Genomic DNA, 24,923 nt, shown 5'->3' on the forward strand with positions numbered 1-24,923 from the left:
GAGGGTCTCTCTGATGCCATTAAGGATGTTATGGTGGGGTTCCCTGTGCCTGCGGGTCTGAATGAGTCCATGACAATGGCTATTCAGATCGATAGGCGTTTGCGGGAGCGCAAACCAGTGCACCATCTGGCGGTGTCCACTGAGAAGTCGCCAGAGAGTATGCAGTGTGATAGAATTCTGTCCCGAAGCGAGCGGCAGAATTTTAGACGGAAAAATGGGTTGTGTTTCTATTGTGGTGATTCTACTCATGTTATATCAGCATGCTCTAAACGCACTAAAAAGCTTGGTAAATCTGTTTCCATTTGCACCTCACCGTCTAAGTTTATTCTATCTGTGACCCTGATTTGCTCTTTGTCATCTATTACCACGGACGCCTATGTCGACTCTGGCGCCGCTTTGAGTCTTATGGATTGGTCCTTTGCCAAACGCTGTGGGTATGATTTAGAGCCTTTGGAGACTCCTATTCCTCTGAAGGGGATTGACTCCACCCCATTGGCTAATAATAAACCACAATACTGGACACAAGTAACTATGCGTATTAATCCGGATCACCAGGAGTTTATTCGCTTTCTGGTGCTGTATAATCTACATGATGATTTGGTGCTAGGATTGCCTTGGCTGCAATCTCACAACCCAGTCCTCGACTGGAGAGCTATGTCTGTGTTGAGCTGGGGATGTAAGGGGGCTCATGGGGATGTACCTGTGGTTTCCATTTCATCATCTATTCCCTCTGAAATTCCTGAGTTCCTGTCTGACTATCGTGACGTCTTTGAAGAATCCAAGCTTGGTTCGTTACCTCCGCACCGAGAGTGCGATTGTGCCATAGATTTAATCCCGGGTAGTAAATACCCAAAGGGTCGTTTATTTAATCTGTCTGTGCCTGAACATGCTGCTATGCGAGAATATATAAAGGAGTCCTTGGAAAAGGGACATATTCGTCCATCGTCATCTCCCTTAGGAGCCGGTTTTTTCTTTGTGTCAAAAAAAGACGGCTCTTTGAGACCATGTATTGATTATCGGCTTTTGAATAAAATCACTGTTAAATATCAATACCCATTGCCGTTGCTGACTGATTTGTTTGCTCGCATAAAGGGGGCCAAGTGGTTCTCTAAGATTGACCTTCGTGGGGCGTATAATTTGGTGCGAATCAGGCAGGGGGATGAGTGGAAAACCGCATTTAATACGCCCGAGGGCCACTTTGAGTATTTAGTGATGCCTTTTGGTCTTTCAAATGCTCCGTCAGTTTTCCAGTCCTTTATGCATGATATTTTTCGCGATTATTTGGATAAATTTATGATTGTGTATCTGGATGATATTCTGATTTTTTCGGATGACTGGGACTCTCATGTCCAGCAAGTCAGGAGGGTTTTTCAGGTTTTGCGGTCTAATTCTTTGTGTGTGAAGGGTTCTAAGTGTGTTTTTGGGGTACAGAGGATTTCCTTTTTGGGATATATTTTTTCCCCCTCTTCCATTGAAATGGATCCTGTCAAGGTTCAAGCTATTTGTGATTGGACGCAGCCCTCTTCTCTTAAGAGTCTTCAGAAATTTTTGGGCTTTGCTAACTTTTATCGTCGATTTATTGCTGGTTTTTCGGATATTGCTAAGCCATTGACCGATTTGACTAAGAAGGGTGCTGATGTTGCTGATTGGTCCCCTGATGCTGTGGAGGCCTTTCGGGAGCTTAAGCGCCGTTTTTCCTCTGCCCCTGTGTTGCGTCAGCCTGATGTTGCTCTACCTTTTCAGGTTGAGGTCGACGCTTCTGAGATCGGAGCTGGGGCAGTGTTGTCGCAGAAAAGTTCTGACTGCTCCGTGATGAGGCCTTGTGCCTTCTTTTCCCGTAAATTTTCGCCCGCTGAGCGGAATTATGATGTTGGGAATCGGGAGCTTTTGGCCATGAAGTGGGCTTTTGAGGAGTGGCGCCATTGGCTTGAGGGGGCCAGACATCAGGTGGTGGTATTGACGGACCACAAAAATTTGATTTATCTTGAGACCGCCAGGCGCCTGAATCCTAGACAGGCGCGCTGGTCATTATTTTTCTCTCGGTTTAATTTTGTGGTGTCATACCTACCGGGTTCTAAGAATGTTAAGGCGGATGCCCTTTCTAGGAGTTTTGAGCCTGACTCGCCTGGTAACTCTGAGCCCACAGGTATCCTTAAGGATGGAGTGGTATTGTCAGCCGTTTCTCCAGACCTGCGGCGGGCCTTGCAGGAGTTTCAGGCGGATAGACCTGATCGTTGCCCACCTGATAAACTGTTTGTTCCTGATGATTGGACCAGTAGAGTAATCTCTGAGGTTCATTCTTCTGCGTTGGCAGGTCATCCTGGCATTTTTGGTACCAGGGATTTGGTGGCAAGGTCCTTCTGGTGGCCTTCCCTGTCACGAGATGTGCGAGGCTTTGTGCAGTCTTGTGACGTTTGTGCTCGGGCCAAGCCTTGTTGTTCTCGGGCTAGTGGATTATTGTTGCCCTTGCCTATTCCTAAGAGGCCTTGGACGCACATCTCGATGGATTTTATTTCAGATCTGCCTGTTTCTCAGAAGATGTCTGTCATCTGGGTGGTGTGTGACCGTTTCTCTAAGATGGTCCATTTGGTTCCTCTGCCCAAGTTGCCTTCTTCTTCCGAGTTGGTTCCTCTGTTTTTTCAAAATGTTGTTCGTTTGCATGGTATTCCTGAGAATATCGTTTCTGACAGAGGGACTCAATTCGTGTCTAGATTTTGGCGGGCATTCTGTGCTAGGATGGGCATAGATTTATCTTTTTCGTCCGCTTTCCATCCTCAGACGAATGGCCAGACCGAGCGGATTAATCAGACCCTGGAGACATATCTGAGGTGTTTTGTGTCTGCTGACCAGGATGATTGGGTTGCTTTTTTGCCATTGGCGGAGTTCGCTCTCAATAATCGGGCCAGCTCTGCCACTTTGGTGTCCCCGTTTTTCTGTAATTCGGGGTTTCATCCTCGATTTTCCTCTGGTCAGGTGGAATCTTCGGATTGTCCTGGAGTGGATGCTGTGGTGGAGAGATTGCATCAGATCTGGGGGCAGGTGGTGGACAATTTGAGGTTGTCCCAGGAGAAGACTCAGCTTTTTGCCAACCGCCACCGTCGTGTTGGTCCTCGGCTTTGTGTTGGGGATTTGGTGTGGTTGTCTTCTCGTTTTGTCCCTATGAGGGTCTCTTCTCCTAAGTTTAAGCCTCGGTTCATCGGCCCGTATAAGATATTGGAGATTCTTAACCCTGTTTCCTTCCGTTTGGACCTCCCTGCATCCTTTTCTATTCATAACGTTTTTCATCGGTCATTATTGCGCAGGTATGAGGTACCGGTTGTGCCTTCCGTTGAGCCTCCTGCTCCGGTGTTGGTTGAGGGTGAGTTGGAGTACGTTGTGGAGAAAATCTTAGACTCTCGTGTTTCCAGACGGAGACTCCAGTATCTGGTCAAGTGGAAGGGATACGGCCAGGAGGATAATTCTTGGGTGAATGCATCTGATGTTCATGCCTCTGATCTGGTTCGTGCCTTTCATAGGGCCCATCCTGATCGCCCTGGTGGTTCTGGTGAGGGTTCGGTGCCCCCTCCTTGAGGGGGGGGTACTGTTGTGAATTTGGATTCTGGGCTCCCCCGGTGGCTACTGGTGGAATTGAACTGGTGTCTTCATCTTCTCTGTTCACCTGTTCCCATCAAGATGTGGGAGTCGCTATATAACCTTGCTGCTTTGTTAGTTGCTTGCCGGTCAACAATGTTATCAGAAGCCTCTCTGTGCTTGTTCCTGCTCCTAGACAACTACTAGATAAGTTGGACTCTTGTCCATGTTTGTTTTTGCATTTTTGTTCCAGTTCACAGCTGTAGTTTCGTTACTGTGTCTGGAAAGCTCTTGTGAACAGGAATTGCCACTCTGGTGTTATGAGTTAATGCCAGAGTTTTAAAGTAATTTCTGGATGGTGTTTTGATAGGGTTTTCAGCTGACCATGAAAGTGTTCTTTCTGTCTTCTGCTATGTAGTAAGTGGACCTCAAATTTGCTAAACCTATTTTCATACTACGTTTTGTTATTTCATCTTAATTCACCGCCAATACATGTGGGGGGCCTCTGTCTCCTTTCGGGGTATTTCTCTAGAGGTGAGCTAGGACTAATATTTTCCTCTGCTAGCATTATTTAGTCCTCCGGCTGGTGCTGGGCATCTAGAATCAACGTAGGCATGCTACCCGGCCACTGCTAGTTGTGTGTTAGGTTTAGTTCATGGTCAGCTCAGTTCCCATCTTCCAAGAGCTAGTTCCTATATATGCTGATGCTATGTTCTCTTGCCATTGAGATCATGACAGCCTACGTGGCATCAAAGGTCGGGAAGGGGTTAAATAAGCAGCAGCAGCAGACAGTAATGGAGCTTTTGGAGGTATGCAGTGAGAGCTATGTACTCACATACAGTGCCTGCAGGCCTTGTACTGATGTGGATATGTACACATAGACTCCCCTGCTTACCTAGCGCTGAAATCTTTGGACCCCCAAATTGGCCCTAAAAAGGACTGTTCGTTTCTCAGGAGTTGTGGGCTGTACAGTTGCAGACCTACACTATCTATTAAAAGGACGATTCTGACCCTATCTCAGCAGCAGTTCTCCCTACACTCGCTAAGTCCGGAGCAGAATGCGCCGAGCAGGGTGGCGCCAGGTGTCTTATAGACCTGATGACGCTGTGCGGCCTGCCAATCACTGTAATACCACAACAAAGATGGCTGCGGCATTAACCCCTTAGTGACGGAGCCAAATTTTTTAAATCTGACCAGTGTCACTGTATGTGGTAATAAGTCTGCAACGCTTCAACAAATCCCAGTGATTTTGAGAATGTTTTTTCGTGACACATTATACTTTATGATAATGGTAAATTTAGATCAATACGTTTTGTGTTTATTTATAAAAAATATCAAAAATTTGAGAAAAATTTTAAAAAATTAGCAATTTTCAAAATTTGAATGATTATCCCTTTAATCCAGATGGTCATACCACAGCAAACCATTAATAAATAACATTTCCCACATGTCTGCTTTACATCAGCACCATTTGTAAAATGTTATTTTATTTTGTTAGTATTTTAGGAGGTTTAAAAATGTAGCAGTAGTTTTTCATTTTTTCAAGGAAATTTACTACATTTATTTTTTTAGGGACTTATCCATGTTTGAAGTGACTTTAGGGGTCTCATATATTGGGAAACCCCCAAACGTGATACCATTTTAAAAACAGCACCCCCTGACATATTGGAAACTGCTGTCAGGTAGTTTATTAACCTGTCAGATGCTTTTCAGGAATTAATGCAAAGTGACATGACAGAAATGAAAATGTGTATTTTTACCACCTAAATGTCTCTAACTTCTGCACAGATTACTACAGCCGTCAGACTCTAAGGCCACTATTTGGTCATGAATTGTCACGGCAAACATCAGGGCCACACAATCATGATCTAAGGGCACCAACTGGGATAAAGAGGAAGCCCCCACACTCTGTTAACCATATATAATGATGTAGTCACTATTTACAGCAGCATCTAAGGGGTTAAACAGATTTGGACGGTGCAAACACTGATCGTGGCTGATGCAGAAAGTAGTCAGCTATAGTGCACAACCGACAGATGCTGGATTGTCACCTGTATGGGGAGGCTATTCTCTTATATGTCAGGTCAGTTAAAAGACGTATTGGCTGTCATTAAGGCTATGTGCACACTTTGCGGATTCCACTGCGGAATTTTCCGCAGTGGAATTCCAAAATCCGAAGTGAAAACCCGTCGCGTTTTTTACTGCGGATTTATCGCGGTTTTTACTGCGGTTTCTTATGCGGATTTTCATCTGCATCTTCCTATTGGAGCAGGTGAAAATCTGCAGAAAAGTGACATGCTGCGGAATGTAATCCGCAGCGTTTCCGCACGTTTTTTTCCGCAGCATGTGCACAGCGTTTTTTGTTTCCCATAGGTTTACATTGTACTGTAAACTCATGGGAAACTGCTGCGGATCCGCAGCGGTCAAATTCGCTGCGGTCAAATCCGCTGCGGATCCGCAGTGGAATCCGCAAAGTGTGCACATAGCCTAAGGGGTGCATGGCTGACAATCCCTGCACTGTCATTGGCGCTCTAAAGAGCACCAGAATTGCAGAGCGGAGACCCGATCTCCCGCCGAATAATCCCAGAAATACTCGGTGCTCACCGAGTACACCGAGCATAGTGATACTCGGGCGAGTACTGAGTAGTGGCAAGCACGTTCGCTCATCACTACTCCTGTCATGATGTTTTCCACTCATAAGTTTCCAGCATTTAATGACCAGTGCTGGATTAAAATAATAAAATCTGATGTTAACCCCATATTTAGCTCTACTATTTTGCCACTGCACTGATTTCTATTTACTGGCTGCAGTAGTGACAGCCCAACTACAGCCACATCACTGCTGCTGCCAATCACAGAGCTCAACAGCTCACGCTGTCTCCATGGAGCGGAGTCCCTGAGCTCACTGGCTGTGGAGGCTATGTCTGCTACACTCATCCCATCACCACTGGAGTCAGTCACCAGAGACCATAGCAGAGGCAGAGAGGTGGCCATGGAATCAGAGAGGTTGCATAACATCCTGTTTTATTATTTTGACCTACTACTGGCTATTAGAGGCCAAAAACTTATAACTGGAAAATATTAAATAATAATGTTCACTTCTACTTCCTTCACTGGCTCCGTTCTTCCACTCTGAGCCCCGTGTACCCAAGTCATGGTCACATGAAGGCTGCAGTTATCCGCAGCCACAAGAGACACATGGTTGAGAGCAGCTGCGTGTATTTTTATTGTTATTATTTGATGCAGCTGGTTCTTACATATAGACGGGTTTACCAGTATTGAGGTTATCCACAGTGAGCCCAAACTGTTTGGCTGCAGCCTTAAAATTTTGTCAAAGCAGACATCCACCCTGATAGAATATTGATCAGCTGCAGCCATGTCACATTACTCTCCACCAACAGCAGTGATGACATTGCTAGAACAGTGTTAAGGCCCCGTCACACTTAGCGACGCTGCAGCGATACAAACAACGATGCCGATCGCTGCAGCGTCGCTGTTTAGTCGCTGTGTGGTCGCTGGAGAGCTGTGACACAGAACGCTCTCCAGCGACCAACGATGCCGAGGTCCCGGGTAACCAGGGTAAACATCGGGTTACTAAGCGCAGGGCCGCGCTTAGTAACCCGATGTTTACCCTGGTTACCAGTGTAAAATGTAAAATAACAAACACTACATACTCACCTTCGCGTCCCCCGGCATCCGCTTCCTGCACTGACTGAGCGCCGGCCCTAACAGCAGAGCGGTGACGTCACCGCTGTGCTGTACTTTCATTTTACGGCCGGCAGTCAGTCAGTGCGGGAAGCGGACGGCAAGGGACCTGACTGGCACCGGAATGTGAGTATGTACTGTTTTTTTTTTTTTACATTTACGATGGTAACCAGTGTAAACATCGGGTTACTAAGCACGGCCCTACGCTTAGTAACCCGATGTTTACCCTGGTTACCAGAGAAGACATCGCTGAATCCGTGTCACACACACCGATTCAGCGATGTCAGCGGGACCTCAACGACCTAAAAAAGGTCCAGGCCATTCTGACACGACCAGCGATCTCACAGCAGGGGCCGGGTCGCTGGTACGTGTCAAACATAGCGAGATCGCTACTGAGGTCGCTGTTGCGTCACAAAACTTGTGACTCAGCAGCGATCTCGCTAGCGATCTCGCTATGTGAGACGGGGCCTTTACTGCTGGAGGGGAGTATTCATTATTTGCATTTTAACTAGGATCCTAAAATGATTATGGGAACCTGTCATGCCAGATAATGCTATTCACCTGCAGGTATAGGGTTAATCTGCAGTTAAGTAGCTAGGCTATGTGCCCACGATCCGGATGTTGCAGCACTTTGGATGCTGCGGTCAAAGCACTGCCGGCTATTGAACGCAGGTGAATCCGCATGTGATCACTGAACCGTGATAATTCACCGCATGCGATACATTCTATTGATGTATTTTCTGTCATGGAGGCTCGCGTCTCCGCAAGACAAATTGACATATTGCGGTCCTGAGTGACGCGCCACATGTCAGTGTCAGTGTGTGATCCGCGGGTGTCTGTGGACACATAGTAAACATGGGATTTCTTGAAATCCCATCCACTATGCTGTAACATCTGGATGCTGCTTTTTTGACGCTTCATAAGTATGCAAAGTCAAACCCGCAGCAATTCCTGATTGTCTACATGTACACTTAAGGTATGTGTCCACCTTCAGGATGGCCGGCGGTTTGGACAGAGCAGCAAACCCGCTCCGCCCTAAGCCCCGCCCCCTTCTGTGACGCGATGATGCCGGATGTGTTCATTACACACATCCGGCATCATCGCACCCCACACATAGGGCCCTGTGATATACCTTGTGGCGGCTGCGCCGCGAGGTACACGGACATGCTGCGATCTTAAAAGACGCGCAGCATGTCCGTTATAGCAGGGCCGCCGGGTGCGTGTTACCACGCATAGTGGAGACGGGATTTCATAAAATCCCCTCCACTATGCTGTAACTTCTGGACGCTGCGTGTTTGACGCTGCGACTCTGCGCAGCGTCAAACACGCGTTTCCTGAACGTGGAAACATACCCTTAGAAAGCCATTCAGCTGCTACACCGACAGCCCACAACCAGGAAGAAAATAACTTTATTCCTACCTGCAGCATCTGGCATTCAGTCAGAGACGTGGCTTAACCCCCTCATGACCCAGCCTATTTTGACCTTAATGACCTGGCCGTTTTTTGCAATTCTGACCAGTGTCCCTTTATGAGGTAATAACTCAGGAACGCTTCAAAGGATCCTAGCGGTTCTGAAATTGTTTTTTCGTGACATATTTGGCTTCATGATAGTGGTAAATTTAGGTAGATAATTTCTGAATTCATTTGTGAAAAAAATGGAAATTTGGCAAAAATTTTGAAAATTTCGCAATTTTCACATTTTGAATTTTTATTCTGTTAAACCTGAGAGTTATGTGACACAAAATAGTTAATGTTATGGTTCTCAATGGCAAGAGAACATAGCCCAGCAAACATAAGAACTAGCTCTTGGAAGGATGGAAACTTAAACTGACCATGAACTAAACCTGCCGCACAACTAATAGTAGCCGGGTAGCGTTGCCTGCGTTTTATCCCTAGACGCCCAGCGCCGGCCGGAGGACTAACTAATCCTGGCAGAGGAAAATATAGTCCTGGCTCACCTCTAGAGAAATTTCCCCGAAAGGCAGACAGAGGCCCCCACAAATATTGGCGGTGATTTTAGATGAAATGACAAACGTAGTATGAAAATAGGTTTAGCAAAATTGAGGTCCGCTTACTAGATAGCAGGAAGACAGAAAGGGCACTTTCATGGTCAGCTGAAAACCCTATCAAAATACCATCCTGAAATTACTTTAAGACTCTAGTATTAACTCATAACATCAGAGTGGCAATTTCAGATCACAAGAGCTTTCCAGACACAGAAACGAAACTACAGCTGTGAACTGGAACAAAATGCAAAAACAAACAAGGACTAAAGTCCAACTTAGCTGGGAGTTGTCTAGCAGCAGGAACATGCACAGAAAGGCTTCTGATTACAATGTTGACCGGCATGGAAGTGACAGAGGAGCAAGGCTAAATAGCGACTCCCACATCCTGATGGAAACAGGTGAACAGAGAGGATGATGCACACCAGTTCAATTCCACCAGTGGCCACAGGGGGAGCCCAAAATCCAATTTCACAACAGTACCCCCCCCTCAAGGAGGGGGCACCGAACCCTCACCAGAACCACCAGGGCGATCAGGATGAGCCCTATGAAAGGCACGGACCAAATCGGAGGCATGAACATCAGAGGCAGTCACCCAAGAATTATCCTCCTGACCGTATCCCTTCCATTTGACCAGATACTGGAGTTTCCGTCTGGAAACACGGGAGTCCAAGATTTTTTCCACAACGTACTCCAACTCGCCCTCAACCAACACCGGAGCAGGAGGCTCAACGGAAGGCACAACCGGTACCTCATACCTGCGCAATAATGACCGATGAAAAACATTATGAATAGAAAAAGATGCAGGGAGGTCCAAACGGAAGGACACAGGGTTAAGAATCTCCAATATCTTGTACGGGCCGATGAACCGAGGCTTAAACTTGGGAGAAGAAACCCTCATAGGGACAAAACGAGAAGACAACCACACCAAGTCCCCAACACAAAGCCGAGGACCAACCCGACGCCGGCGGTTGGCAAAAAGCTGAGTCTTCTCCTGGGACAACTTCAAATTGTCCACTACCTGCCCCCAAATCTGATGCAACCTCTCCACCACAGCATCCACTCCAGGACAATCCGAAGATTCCACCTGACCAGAAGAAAATCGAGGATGAAACCCCGAATTACAGAAAAAGGGAGACACCAAGGTGGCAGAGCTGGCCCGATTATTGAGGGCAAACTCCGCTAAAGGCAAAAAAGCAACCCAATCATCCTGATCTGCAGACACAAAACACCTCAAATATGTCTCCAAGGTCTGATTCGTCCGCTCGGTCTGGCCATTAGTCTGAGGATGGAAAGCAGACGAGAAAGACAAATCTATGCCCATCCTAGCACAGAATGCTCGCCAAAATCTAGACACGAATTGGGTACCTCTGTCAGAAACGATATTCTCCGGAATACCATGCAAACGGACCACATTTTGAAAAAACAGAGGAACCAACTCGGAAGAAGAAGGCAACTTAGGCAGGGGAACCAAATGGACCATCTTAGAGAAACGATCACACACCACCCAGATGACAGACATCTTCTGAGAAACAGGAAGATCCGAAATAAAATCCATCGAGATGTGCGTCCAGGGCCTCTTCGGGATAGGCAAGGGCAACAACAATCCACTAGCCCGAGAACAACAAGGCTTGGCCCGAGCGCAAACGTCACAAGACTGCACGAAGCCTCGCACATCTCGAGACAGGGAAGGCCACCAGAAGGACCTTGCCACCAAATCCCTGGTACCAAAGATTCCAGGATGACCTGCCAACGCAGAAGAATGAACCTCAGAAATGACTTTACTGGTCCAATCATCAGGAACAAACAGTCTACCAGGTGGGCAACGATCAGGTCTATCCGCCTGAAACTCCTGCAAGGCCCGCCGCAGGTCTGGAGAAACGGCCGACAATATCACTCCATCCTTAAGGATACCTGTAGGTTCAGAATTACCAGGGGAGTCAGGCTCAAAACTCCTAGAAAGGGCATCCGCCTTAACATTCTTAGAACCCGGGAGGTAGGACACCACAAAATTAAACCGAGAGAAAAACAACGACCAGCGCGCCTGTCTAGGATTCAGGCGTCTGGCGGACTCAAGATAAATTAGATTTTTGTGGTCAGTCAATACCACCACCTGATGTCTAGCCCCCTCAAGCCAATGACGCCACTCCTCAAAAGCCCACTTCAAGGCCAAAAGCTCCCGATTCCCAACATCATAATTCCGCTCGGCGGGCGAAAATTTACGCGAGAAAAAAGCACAAGGTCTCATCACGGAGCAATCGGAACTTCTCTGCGACAAAACCGCCCCAGCTCCGATTTCAGAAGCGTCGACCTCAACCTGAAAAGGAAGAGCAACATCAGGCTGACGCAACACAGGGGCGGAAGAAAAGCGGCGCTTAAGCTCCCGAAAGGCCTCCACAGCAGCAGGGGACCAATCAGCAACATCAGCACCCTTCTTAGTCAAATCAGTCAATGGCTTAACAACATCAGAAAAACCAGCAATAAATCGACGATAAAAGTTAGCAAAGCCCAAAAATTTCTGAAGACTCTTAAGAGAAGAGGGTTGCGTCCAATCACAAATAGCCTGAACCTTGACAGGATCCATCTCGATGGAAGAGGGGGAAAAAATATATCCCAAAAAGGAAATCTTTTGAACCCCAAAAACGCACTTAGAACCCTTCACACACAAGGAATTAGACCGCAAAACCTGAAAAACCCTCCTGACCTGCTGGACATGAGAGTCCCAGTCATCCGAAAAAATCAAAATATCATCCAGATACACAATCATAAATTTATCCAAATAATCACGGAAAATGTCATGCATAAAGGACTGGAAGACTGAAGGGGCATTTGAAAGACCAAAAGGCATCACCAAATACTCAAAGTGGCCCTCGGGCGTATTAAATGCGGTTTTCCACTCATCCCCCTGCTTAATTCGCACCAAATTATACGCCCCACGGAGATCTATCTTAGAGAACCACTTGGCCCCCTTTATGCGAGCAAACAAATCAGTCAGCAGTGGCAACGGATATTGATATTTAACCGTGATTTTATTCAAAAGCCGATAATCAATGCACGGCCTCAAAGAGCCATCTTTCTTAGCCACAAAGAAAAAACCGGCTCCTAAGGGAGATGATGAAGGACGAATATGTCCCTTTTCCAAGGACTCCTTTATATATTCTCGCATAGCAGCATGCTCAGGCACAGACAGATTAAATAAACGACCCTTAGGGTATTTACTACCCGGAATCAAATCTATGGCACAATCGCACTCCCGCTGCGGAGGTAATGAACCAAGCTTAGGTTCTTCAAAAACGTCACGATATTCAGTCAAGAATTCAGGAATCTCAGAGGGAATAGATGATGAAATGGAAACCACAGGTACGTCCCCATGCGTCCCCTTACATCCCCAGCTTAACACAGACATAGCTTTCCAGTCAAGGACTGGGTTATGAGATTGCAGCCATGGCAATCCAAGCACCAACACATCATGTAGGTTATACAGCACAAGAAAGCGAATAATCTCCTGGTGATCCGGATTAATCCGCATAGTTACTTGTGTCCAGTATTGTGGTTTATTGCTAGCCAATGGGGTGGAGTCAATCCCCTTCAGGGGTATAGGAGTTTCAAGAGGCTCCAAATCATACCCACAGCGTTTGGCAAAGGACCAATCCATAAGACTCAAAGCGGCGCCAGAGTCGACATAGGCATCCGCGGTAATAGATGATAAGGAACAAATCAGGGTCACAGAAAGAATAAACTTAGACTGTAAAGTGCCAATTGAAACAGACTTATCAAGCTTCTTAGTACGCTTAGAGCATGCTGATATAACATGAGTTGAATCACCGCAATAGAAGCACAACCCATTTTTTCGTCTAAAATTCTGCCGTTCACTTCTGGACAGAATTCTATCACATTGCATATTCTCTGGCGTCTTCTCAGTAGACACCACCAAATGGTGCACAGGTTTGCGCTCCCGCAGACGCCTATCGATCTGGATAGCCATTGTCATGGACTCATTCAGACCCGCAGGCACAGGGAACCCCACCATAACATCCTTAATGGCATCAGAGAGACCCTCTCTGAAATTCGCCGCCAGGGCGCACTCATTCCACTGAGTAAGCACAGCCCATTTACGGAATTTCTGGCAGTATATTTCAGCTTCGTCTTGCCCCTGAGATAGGGACATCAAGGCCTTTTCCGCCTGAAGTTCTAACTGAGGTTCCTCATAAAGCAACCCCAAGGCCAGAAAAAACGCATCCACATTGAGCAACGCAGGATCCCCTGGAGCCAATGCAAAAGCCCAATCCTGAGGGTCGCCCCGGAGCAAGGAAATCACAATCCTGACCTGCTGAGCAGGATCTCCAGCAGAGCGAGATTTCAGGGACAAAAACAACTTGCAATTATTTTTGAAATTTTGAAAGCAAGATCTATTCCCCGAGAAAAATTCAGGCAAAGGAATTCTAGGTTCAGATATAGGAACATGAACAACAAAATCTTGTAAATTTTGAACTTTCGTGGTGAGATTATTCAAACCTGCAGCTAAACTCTGAATATCCATTTTAAACAGGTGAACACAGAGCCATTCCAGGATTAGAAGGAGAGAGAGAGAGAAAGGCTGCAATATAGGCAGACTTGCAAGAGATTCAATTACAAGCACACTCAGAACTGAGGAAAAAAAAAAAAAAAAAAAAAAAATCTTCAGCAGACTTCTCCTTTCTCTCCTTTCTCTGTCAATTAATTTAACCCTTTTTTGGCCGGTCAAACTGTTATGGTTCTCAATGGCAAGAGAACATAGCCCAGCAAACATAAGAACTAGCTCTTGGAAGGATGGAAACTTAAACTGACCATGAACTAAACCTGCCGCACAACTAATAGTAGCCGGGTAGCGTTGCCTGCGTTTTATCCCTAGACGCCCAGCGCCGGCCGGAGGACTAACTAATCCTGGCAGAGGAAAATATAGTCCTGGCTCACCTCTAGAGAAATTTCCCCGAAAGGCAGACAGAGGCCCCCACAAATATTGGCGGTGATTTTAGATGAAATGACAAACGTAGTATGAAAATAGGTTTAGCAAAATTGAGGTCCGCTTACTAGATAGCAGGAAGACAGAAAGGGCACTTTCATGGTCAGCTGAAAACCCTATCAAAATACCATCCTGAAATTACTTTAAGACTCTAGTATTAACTCATAACATCAGAGTGGCAATTTCAGATCACAAGAGCTTTCCAGACACAGAAACGAAACTACAGCTGTGAACTGGAACAAAATGCAAAAACAAACAAGGACTAAAGTCCAACTTAGCTGGGAGTTGTCTAGCAGCAGGAACATGCACAGAAAGGCTTCTGATTACAATGTTGACCGGCATGGAAGTGACAGAGGAGCAAGGCTAAATAGCGACTCCCACATCCTGATGGAAACAGGTGAACAGAGAGGATGATGCACACCAGTTCAATTCCACCAGTGGCCACAGGGGGAGCCCAAAATCCAATTTCACAACAAGTTAATAAATAACATTTCCCACATGTCTACTTTACACCAGCACAATTTTGTAAACAAATTTTTTTTTGCTAGGAAGTTATAAGGGTTAAAATTTGACCAGTGATTTCTCATTTTTACAACAAAATTTACAAAACCATTTTTTTACGGACCACCTCACATTTGAAGAAAGTTTGATGGTTCTATATGGCTGAAAATACCCAAAAGTGACACCATTCTAAAAACTGCACCCCTCAAGGTGCTCAAAACCACATTCAAGAAGTTTATTAACCCTTCAGGTGTTTCACAGCAGCAGAAGCAACATGGAAGGAAAAAATGAACATTTAACTTTTTAGTCACAAAAATGATTTTTTAGCAACAATTTTTTTAATTTTCCCAAGGGTAAAAGGAGAAACTGGACGTTGTTATCCAATTTGTCCTGAGTACGCTGATACCTCATATGTGGGGGTAAATTACTGTTTGGGCGCACGGCAGGGCTCAGATGGGAAGGAGCGCCATTTGACTTTTTGAATGAAAAATTGGCTCCAATCTTTAGCGGACACCATGTCGCGTTTGGAGAGCCCCCGTGTGCCTAAACACTGGAGCTCCCCCACAAGTAACCCCATTTTGGAAACTAGACCCCCCAAGGAACTTATCTAGAAGCATAGTGAGCACTTTAAACCCCCAGGTGCTTCACAAATTGATCCGTAAAAATGAAAAAGTACTTTTTTTAACAAAAAAATTATTTTAGCCTCAATTTTTTCATTTTCACATGGGCAACAGGATAAAATGGATCATACAATTTGTTGGGCAATTTCTCCTGAGTACACCGATACCTCACATGTGGGGGTAAACCACTGTTTGGGCACATGGTAAGGCTCGGAAGGGAAGGAGCGCCATTTGACTTTTTGAATGAAAAATTATCTCCATCGTTAGCGGACACCATGTCGCGTTTGGAAAGCCCCTGTGTGCCTAAACATTGGAGCTCCCCCACAAGTGAGCCCATTTTAGAAACTAGACCCCCCAAGGAACTTATCTAGAAGCATAGTGAGCACTTTAAACCCTCAGGTGCTTCACAAATTGATCCGTAAAAATGAAAAAGTACTTTTTTTTCACACAAAAATTCTTTTAGCCTCAATTTTTTCATTTTCACATGGGCAACAGGATAAAATGGATCCTAAAATTTGTTGGGCAATTTCTCCTGAGTACGCCGATACCTCATATGTGGGGGTAAACCACTGTTTGGGTGCATGGCAAGGCTCGGAAGGGAAGGCGCGCCATTTTACTTTTTGAATGGAAAATTAGCTCCAATCGTTAGCGGACACCATGTCACGTTTGGAGAGCCCCTGTGTGCCTAAACATTGGAGCTCCCCTACAAGTGACCCCATTTTGGAAACTAGAACCCCCAAGGAACTTATCTAGATGCATAGTGAGCACTTTAAACCCCCAGGTGCTTCACAGAAGTTTATACCGCAGAGCCGTGAAAATAAAAAATAATTTTTCTTTCCTCAAAAATGATTTTTAGCCCGGAATTTTTTATTTTCCCAAGGGTAGCAGGAGAAATTGGACCCCAAATGTTGTTATCCAGTTTGTCCTGAGTACGATGATACCCCATTTGTGGGGTAAACCACTGTTTGGGCGCACGGCAGGGCTCGGAAGGGAAGGCACGCCATTTGGCTTTTTGAATGGAAAATTAGCTCCAATCATTAGCGGACACCATGTCGCGTTTGGAGAGCCCCTGTGCGCCTAAACATTGGAGCTCCCCCACATGTGACCCCATTTTGGAAACTAGACCTCCAAAGGAACTAATCTAGATGTGTGGTGAGCACTTTGAACCCCCAAGTGCTTCACAGAAGTGTATAACGCAAAGCCATGAAAATAAAAAACAATTTTTCTTTTCTCAAAAATGATTTTTTAGCCCACAATTTTTTATTTTCCCAAGGGTAACAGGAGAAATTGGACCCCAAAAGTTGTTGTCCAGTTTCTCCTGAGTACGCTGATACCCCATATGTGGGGGAAAACCACTGTTTGGGCACATGCCGGGGCTCGGAAGGGAAGTAGTGACGTTTTGGAATGCAGACTTTGATGGAATGGTCTGCGGGCATCATGTTACGTTTGCAGAGCCCCTGATGTGCCTAAACAGTAGAAACCCCCACAAGTGACCCCATTTTGGAAACTAGACCCCCCAAGGAACTTATCTAGATATGTGTTGAGCACTTTGAACCCCCAAGTGCTTCACAGAAGTTTACAACGCAGAGCCGTGAAAATATAAAATCATTTTTCTTTCCTCAAAAATTATGTTTTAGCAAGCAATTTTTTATTTTCACAAGGGTAACAGGAGAAATTAGACTACAATAGTTGTTGCCCAGTTTGTCCTGAGTACACTGATACCCCATATGTTAGGGTAAACCACTATTTGGGCACAAGTCAGGGCTCGGAAGGGAGGTAGTGATGTTTTGAAATGCAGGCTTTGATGGAGTGGTCTGCTGGCGTCACGTTCCATTTGCAGAGCCCCTGATGTGCCTAAACAGTAGAAACCCCCCACAATTGACCCCATTTTGGAAACTAGACCCCCCAAGAAACTTATTTTAGATGTGTGGTGAGCACTTTGAACCCCCAAGTGCTTCACAGAAGTTTATAACGCAGAGCCGTGAAAATAAAAAATAATTTTTCATTCCTCTAAAATTATGTTTTAGCAAGCAATTTTTTATTTTTGCAAGGGTAACAGGAGAAATTGGACCCCAATAATTGTTGCCCAGTTTGTCCTGAGTATGCTGGTACCCCATATGTGGGGGTAAACCACTGTTTGGGCGCACGTCGGGGCTCGGAAGGGAGGGAGCACCATTTGACTTTTAGAACTTAAGATTGGCTGGAATCAATGGTGGCGCCATGTTGCGTTTGGAGACCCCTCATGTGCCTAAACAGTGGAAACCCCTCAATTCTAACTCCAACACTAACCCCAACACACCCCTAACCCTAATCCCAACTCTAGCCATAACCCTAATCACAACCCTATTCCCAACACACCCCTAACCACAACCATAACCCTAATCCCAACCCTAACCCTAACCCCAACCACAACTTTAACCCCAACACACCCTTAAGGCTACTTTCACACTAGCGTTAACTGCAATACGTCGCAATGCGTCGTTTTGCCGAAAAAACGCATCCTGCAAAAGTGCTTGCAGGATGCGTTTTTTCTGCATTGACTAACATTAGCGACGCATTTGCGACGCATTGACACACGTCGCAACCGTCGTGCGACGGTTGCGCCGTGTTGTGGCGGACCGTCGGGAGCAAAAAACGTTACATGTAACGTTTTTTGCTCCCAACGGTCCGCTTTTTCCGACCGCGCATGTGCGGCCGGAACTCCGCCCCCACCTCCCCGCACTTCCCCGCACCTCACAATGGGGCAGCGGATGCGCTGGAAAAATGCATTCGCTGCCCCGTTGTGCGGCGCAGAGAACGCTAGCGTCGGTAACCTCGCTAGTGTGAAAGTAGCCTTACCCTAACCATAACCCTTACCAAAGCCTATTCTTAACCCTATTTCCAACCCTAGCCCTAATTCCAACCCTAAAGGTACCTTCACGCTAAGCGACGCTGCAGCGATACAGACAACGATGCCGATCGCTGCAGCGTCGCTGTTTAGTCGTTGTGTGGTCGCTGGAGAGCTGTCACACAGACGGCTCTCCAGCGACCAACGATGCCGAAGTCCCCTGGTAACCAGGGTAAACATCGGGTTACTAAGCGCAGGGCCGCGCTTAGTAACCCGATGTTTACCCTGGTTACCATTGTAAAAGTAAAAAAAAACAACACATACTCACATTCCGGTGCCCGGCGTCCGCTTCCCTGCACTCCTCCTGCATCCTGTGTCAGCGCCGAACATCTCCGGCATCTCCCACAGAGCAGAGCGGTGACGTCACCGCTCTGCTTTACGGCCGGCACTTACACAGGATGCAGGAGGAGTGCAGGGAAGCGGACGCCGGGCACCGGAATGTGAGTATGTGTTTTTTTTTTTTACTTTTACAATGGTAACCAGGGTAAACATTGGGTTACTAAGCACGGCCCTGCGCTTAGTAACCCGATGTTTACCCTGGTTACCAGTGAAGACATCGCTGGATCGGTGTCACACACACCGATTCAGCGATGTCAGCGGGAGATCCAGCGACGAAATAAAGTTCTGGGCTTTCAGCAACGACCAGCGATCTCACAGCGGGATCCTGATCGCTGCTGCGTGTCAAACACAACGATATCGCTATCCAGGACGCTGCAACGTCATGGATCGCTATCGTTATCGTTGTAAAGTCGCTTAGTGTGAAGGTACCTTAAGGCTATGTGACCACGTTGCGGATTCGTGTGAGATTTTTCCGCACCATTTTTGAAAAATCCGCAGGTAAAAGGCACTGCGTTTTACCTGCGGATTTACCGCGGATTTCCAGTGTTTTTTATGCAGATTTCATCCGCGGATTCCTATTGAGGAACAGGTGTAAAACGCTGCGAAATCTGCACAAAGAATTGACATGCTGCGGAAAATACAACGCAGCATTTCCACGCGGTATTTTCTGCAGCATGGGCACAGCGGATTTGGTTTTCCATAGGTTTACATGGTACTGTAAACCTGATGGAACACTGCTACGAATCCGCAGCGGCCAATCCGCTGCGGATCCGCAGCCAAATCCGCACCGTGTGCACATAGCCTAATTCTAACGCTAACCCTAGTTCTAACCCTACCCCTAACCCTAACCCTACCCCTAGTTCTAACCCTAGTTCTAACCCTAGTGGAAAAAAAATATATTTTCTTTATTTTATTATTGTCCCTACCTATGGGGGTGATAAAGGGGGGGTTCATTTACTATTTTTTTTATTTTGATCACTGTGATAGGTTTTATCACAGTGATCAAAATGTACATGGAACGAATCTGCCGGCCGCCAGATTCGGCGGGCGCACTGCGCATGCGTCCGCCATTTTGGAAGATGGCAGCGCCCAGGGAGAAGACGGACGGACTCTGGGAGGATCGGTAAGAATGAGGGGGTGGAGGGGGGTGGATCGGAGCACAGGGGGGGTGGATCGGAGCACGGGGGGAGCGGACAGGAGGACGGGGGAGCGGACAAGCAGATGGAGGGGAGTACGGGACAGAACGGAGGACTGGGGAGGAGATTGGTGGCTGTGGGGGGGGCAGATCTGGATTTCTGATGATATTGCAGCATCGGTCATGGCTGGATTGCAATATTTCACCATTTTCATAGGTGAAATATTGCAAATTGCTCTGATTGGCTGTTGCACTTTCAACAGCCAATCAGAGCGATCGTAGCCACGAGGGGGTGAAGCCACCCCCCCTGGGCTGAAGTACCACTCCCCCTGTCCCTGCAGATCGGGTGAAATTGGAGTTAACCCTTTCACCCGATCTGCAGGGATGCGATCATTCCATGACGCCACATAGGCGTCACGGGTCGGATTGGCACCGACTTTCATGATGCCTACGTGGCGTCATGGGTCGGGAAGGGGTTAAAGGGAACCTGTCACCTGAATTTGGCGGGACAGGTTTGCGGTCATATGGGCTGGGTTTTCGGGTGTTTAATTCACCCTTTCCTTTCCCGCTGGCTGCATGCTGGCCGCAATATTGGATTGAAGTTCATGCTGTGTCCTCCGTAGTACACGCTTGCGCAAGGCAAGACGAGGATTTCGAGAAACAGGCAGAGGAACTTAAATCAAGATTCCTAGATAGAGGATATAGTCGCCGGACAATCAAAAAAGCGTATCATAGAGCTAAACATTCCTCTCGCAACGAACTCCTGTACTCAACCACAAATAGGAATACTAATAACGTGGTTAGATTTATATCTAGGTTCAATACACAGGCGGATTCTATGAGACAATGTCTCATCAAATTTTGGCCTATTCTTCAAGCCGATCCTGTCCTAACCAAATACATACCTGACAAACCACAGATGACTTTCCACCGTGCTAGAAATCTTAAAGATTTCCTAGTCAGGAGTCATTACAAGACAACACCTCAACCCACTTTTTTGGACAATTTTTCTAGTTCCAATTCCGGTTGTCGTCCGTGTGGGAATTGCGTAGCATGCCCCAATGTGGAGCATAGTAGTTCTTTTACTAATGCTGATGGTACGCAGACATTCCAGATCAAACAGTCTATCACCTGTACCACAAAAGCTGTAATCTATTTTGCGACATGCCCATGTCAGAAGATTTACATAGGCATGACTACAAGGCAACTTAAAGTTCGTGTACGGGAACATGTTTTAGGTATTTCTGCTGCCCGCAATGAGGATAATATTAACGCTCTCAAGAATATTCCTAGACATTTTAAGATTCATCATAACTGTGGTCCAACCTTTTTTAAAGTATGTGGCATAGATGTGATATCTTCTGATATTAGAGGTGGCAAGGTGACCCGTAGACTTGCCCAACGCGAAACTAAATGGATATGGACCTTGAATACTATCCAACCTTGTGGCCTTAACCAAAATAATAGTTATGTCCCTTTTCTCTGATTAGTTTTTAACTATTTTTTTATTTATTATGTATTGAGCTTTTAACAATTATTCTTGGCCTAATATTTTTATCCCTGTATTTTTAAGATATGATTATTATGTACGTTTTTTTTCTCTTTTTTCTCATGTTTATATGTGTCTATTGATTTTTAACAGATTGTTTATATATTTTATCTTTAGTTACCGCCATATTTAATAATGGGCGAATTCTTACCTTTCTGGGCTGGTTCCCCTTCCACCATCTATCTGGCGCAGCTTCCAACTTGATCCCTGGGAGATGAAGAAGGAATACTCATTGTCAATGAACTCTTGCACTAGGATCTTTGGATTTTAGCTTCAATCATCTACCGTACTTATTTATATATTGCATATTTTTTTATTGTTTCACAGTATGTCACATTTTTTTATATATTAGTTTATAGATTATTTGTACTATGTTCAACATTATCTTGTATTAAATTACTCTCCTTCTTTCACTTTTTTCACTATTGCCCAATAGATATTTTTTTCTTTACACTTGCATTTTTTTCTTTACACTGTTTATTTGTTTTATTTTTTATTTTTATTTCTAGTTTATTTTATTTATTATTCTTTACTTATTTATTTTTTTAATATTTTTTTTACTTATTTACTTATTTTTCTCCTCCTATATTTCCCCATCTCTTCATTGTATGTTTCCCATTTCCTCACTTTCACCTTTATTTATTTCTCCAGCCCATATTATCCTCCAATGTTGGAATAGAAGTGCGCGTGCACTCCAGTATCCCCCTTAGCTGATCGTGTGTGGTCGCGTTGCTATGCCGGTGGAGGGTTCGTGAAGTATTCACACCTCCTTCTGGTGTGACGCGGGCGCCATGGTTACCTTTTAGGTCCTGTTGCGCACGCGCCGCTCCATACTTCTTCCAACCTGGCCGGACTTTTTTGCTGCTTTGTACGTCACTGCTTTACTCCGCCTACTGTATCACCTGCTTCCCCACGTGACCAGTACGGCTGCAGTGTCACTACTGCTAGACCTCGCAGCAGTGTTATCCCGCCCTCTATATTCATTGGCCCCTGTTTTACACCCCCTTTTTTCATTGGCCGCTCTGCTCATAAATACTTTCCTGATCCTCCTCACGTCACCTCCTGACGAAGGCAATAGCGCCGAAACGCGCGTTGGGGTGGATGCTGTCTTGGAGCCCTGGGTCTCACAGTATACTTTGTAAGTTGTACTTAACTATTTCTAGCACTGAACTACTATCACGATTCGTTGCAGACCCAGTGTCTACCATTGATTTTGCACTATTGGTTACAATACCTATTTTTATATGCTAGCACATTTATATGTCTCACATTGCTTATTACTTCACTTCAGCACCTTTTTTCACTAGAGTTTAATAGTGAGCTATCATTGTTTGTAGATGCTCAATCCCTATTTTTAACATCATAATTTTTACTTTTTTACACATTCTTTATATTTTTATATGGATTTTTCTTGTTAGCACTTTAATTAATAGGCTTTTTTTTATCATATAGTGCTATTTATATGTACAAATTTTATCTGCAACAGCGTCCTTTATCTGACAAACCTGTGAATTTCCCCTTACCATTGTTTTTTAATATTGTAATTTATCTAATAAACATTATCTTAGTGGATTTATGGTCGTTTTTTGGTGCTCTTTTTTTCGGTTCTAAAATATATAGGGCCTCATGCACATGTAGATCTGTGCACTCTACATGTCACATGTGTTTGAAGCCCTATATCTTGCCCTATTCTTACCTGGGACATGCCTTTAATTGATTTACAGCCTTGTGTAGTGGGGGTGTACTGAGGCTGGAGCAATCACTGTGACCAGTCAGGACTCGTAGAGAGTCCAGGGCAGCGTGCAGTGGTCATCTGACCTGCGGCTCTACATATCTCTATGCAGGTCAGATGCACACAGCAATGTTCAGGACTTTGAACAGCACCGCCCTCCGCTCTGCCTCCTCTCCGCCCTCCTCTGATGTTCTTATGCTGGCCGCTCCGCCCTCCACTCTGCCTCCTCTCTGCCCCCTCTGAAACCTTATTCAGGCTTCACCATGGCCGCTCCGCCTCTTCAGACTTCTCACTACACGCTGATTTGCTACTGGGCCTGCCCTGCACACTTCGGAGAGCTGTCACTGCTGGAGCATTCCTTCTAGTCTGTCTAGTTTGCCCAGCCCTGGTCTAGACTATAATGTCTCTATCATACGCCAGCGTATTTGATATAATCATACTATGAATGTATAGTTAAACCTAATGCATCAGTGTTGCATCCATATTTTATCTATATTTTTCATGCATTGGTTTTTTTTTCTATTAGGTAAAAAGGAAGGTTATAGCAGTAAATTCAAATAAGAATGGAAATTAGAAAATTATCTATTGTTTAAATCAAATTTTTGAGTTAAATATATTCTTTTCTATGTCATAATCTCAGTACCTCTGTATTTGTAAGTCAAAATCAGGAGTGGAATAGTCAGTAGTGATGAGCGAGTGCTCGGGTGGTCTCCGAGTATTTGTGAGTGCTCGGAGATTTAGTTTTTGTCTCCGTAGCTGCATGATTTGCAGCTGCAAGACAGCTTGAATACATATGGAGATTCCCTAGCAACCAGGCAACCCCCACATGTACCCGGGCTGGCTAGCAGCCGTAAAACATGCAGCTGTGTTGACAAAAACTAAATCTGTGAGCATAATGCAGAGCCCCAGAGTCCTGGTCGTTGCAGTACTGTGGCTCCGCCACTATGGGGAGCTATGGTACGTCTGATTGCACTAAAGAAGTTTCTCTGATCAGGTAACACCTCACTACACTTCACACTCCGGCCACCAGGGGGGAGTGGCCTACTAGATAGGACCACCCCCCCTGGTGGCCGGAGTGTGAAGTGTAGTGAGGTGTTACCTGATCAGAGAAACTCCTTTAGTGCAATCAGACGTACCATAGCTCCCCATAGTGGCGGAGCCACAGTACTGCAACGACCAGGACTCTGGGGCGCTGCACTCCCCCCCGGTTAAATCCAGTACTCCGGGACTGGGAAAACAAGAACAACAATACATGTTAGCAGGAAATACACAAAATTTTGAAATAGCATAAACAAGTAAACATAACAGTGCTTCCCTTTATGGGAGGTGAGAACTCTTGAACGTTGCGAAAGTTAGGTCATGCACAGTTTATGACTCTCAGTTCAGTGGTTGAAACTGCGGGGACCCCGGGTAAACAAAGGGGCCCCCTTGTGAAAGTTTTTGAGCAATTCACTGTCCATTACTCTATTGTCCATTTTAAAACCTGTAACAAAAGATATACACACAAACATTTTCAACTGAATAGCAGCCCCCGCTAATACCTCCAAGTTTTGTAGCGGAGAGGAGTTTGATTTTGAGTGCTGCGTGTGGACCTTCGCAGCGCAGGGGTTGCTATTGGCCTAACAGGGCCCGCTATGCTTGCTACCGCTGGTGTAGTGCACTGTCTTCTAGCTACACTTCTAGTGAGTCTGGGTAGCACTGGCAGATTTGGGCTCTCTGAGCTGCTGCTATCAACAGTGGGTACAGCAGATTCACCGATAGCAGAGGAAGGATTTGCTGGTTCAACAGTTGGCATGGCATCTTCAGGTAGAGCTTGTTGAGGTAGCGGGACCGGACGATCTGGTACCACCATTGTTTCTGGTGGGTCCGGCTGTTGAAAC

This window comes from Ranitomeya variabilis, chromosome 4, assembly GCF_051348905.1.
Source record: "Ranitomeya variabilis isolate aRanVar5 chromosome 4, aRanVar5.hap1, whole genome shotgun sequence".
Lineage (NCBI taxonomy): Eukaryota > Metazoa > Chordata > Amphibia > Anura > Dendrobatidae > Ranitomeya > Ranitomeya variabilis.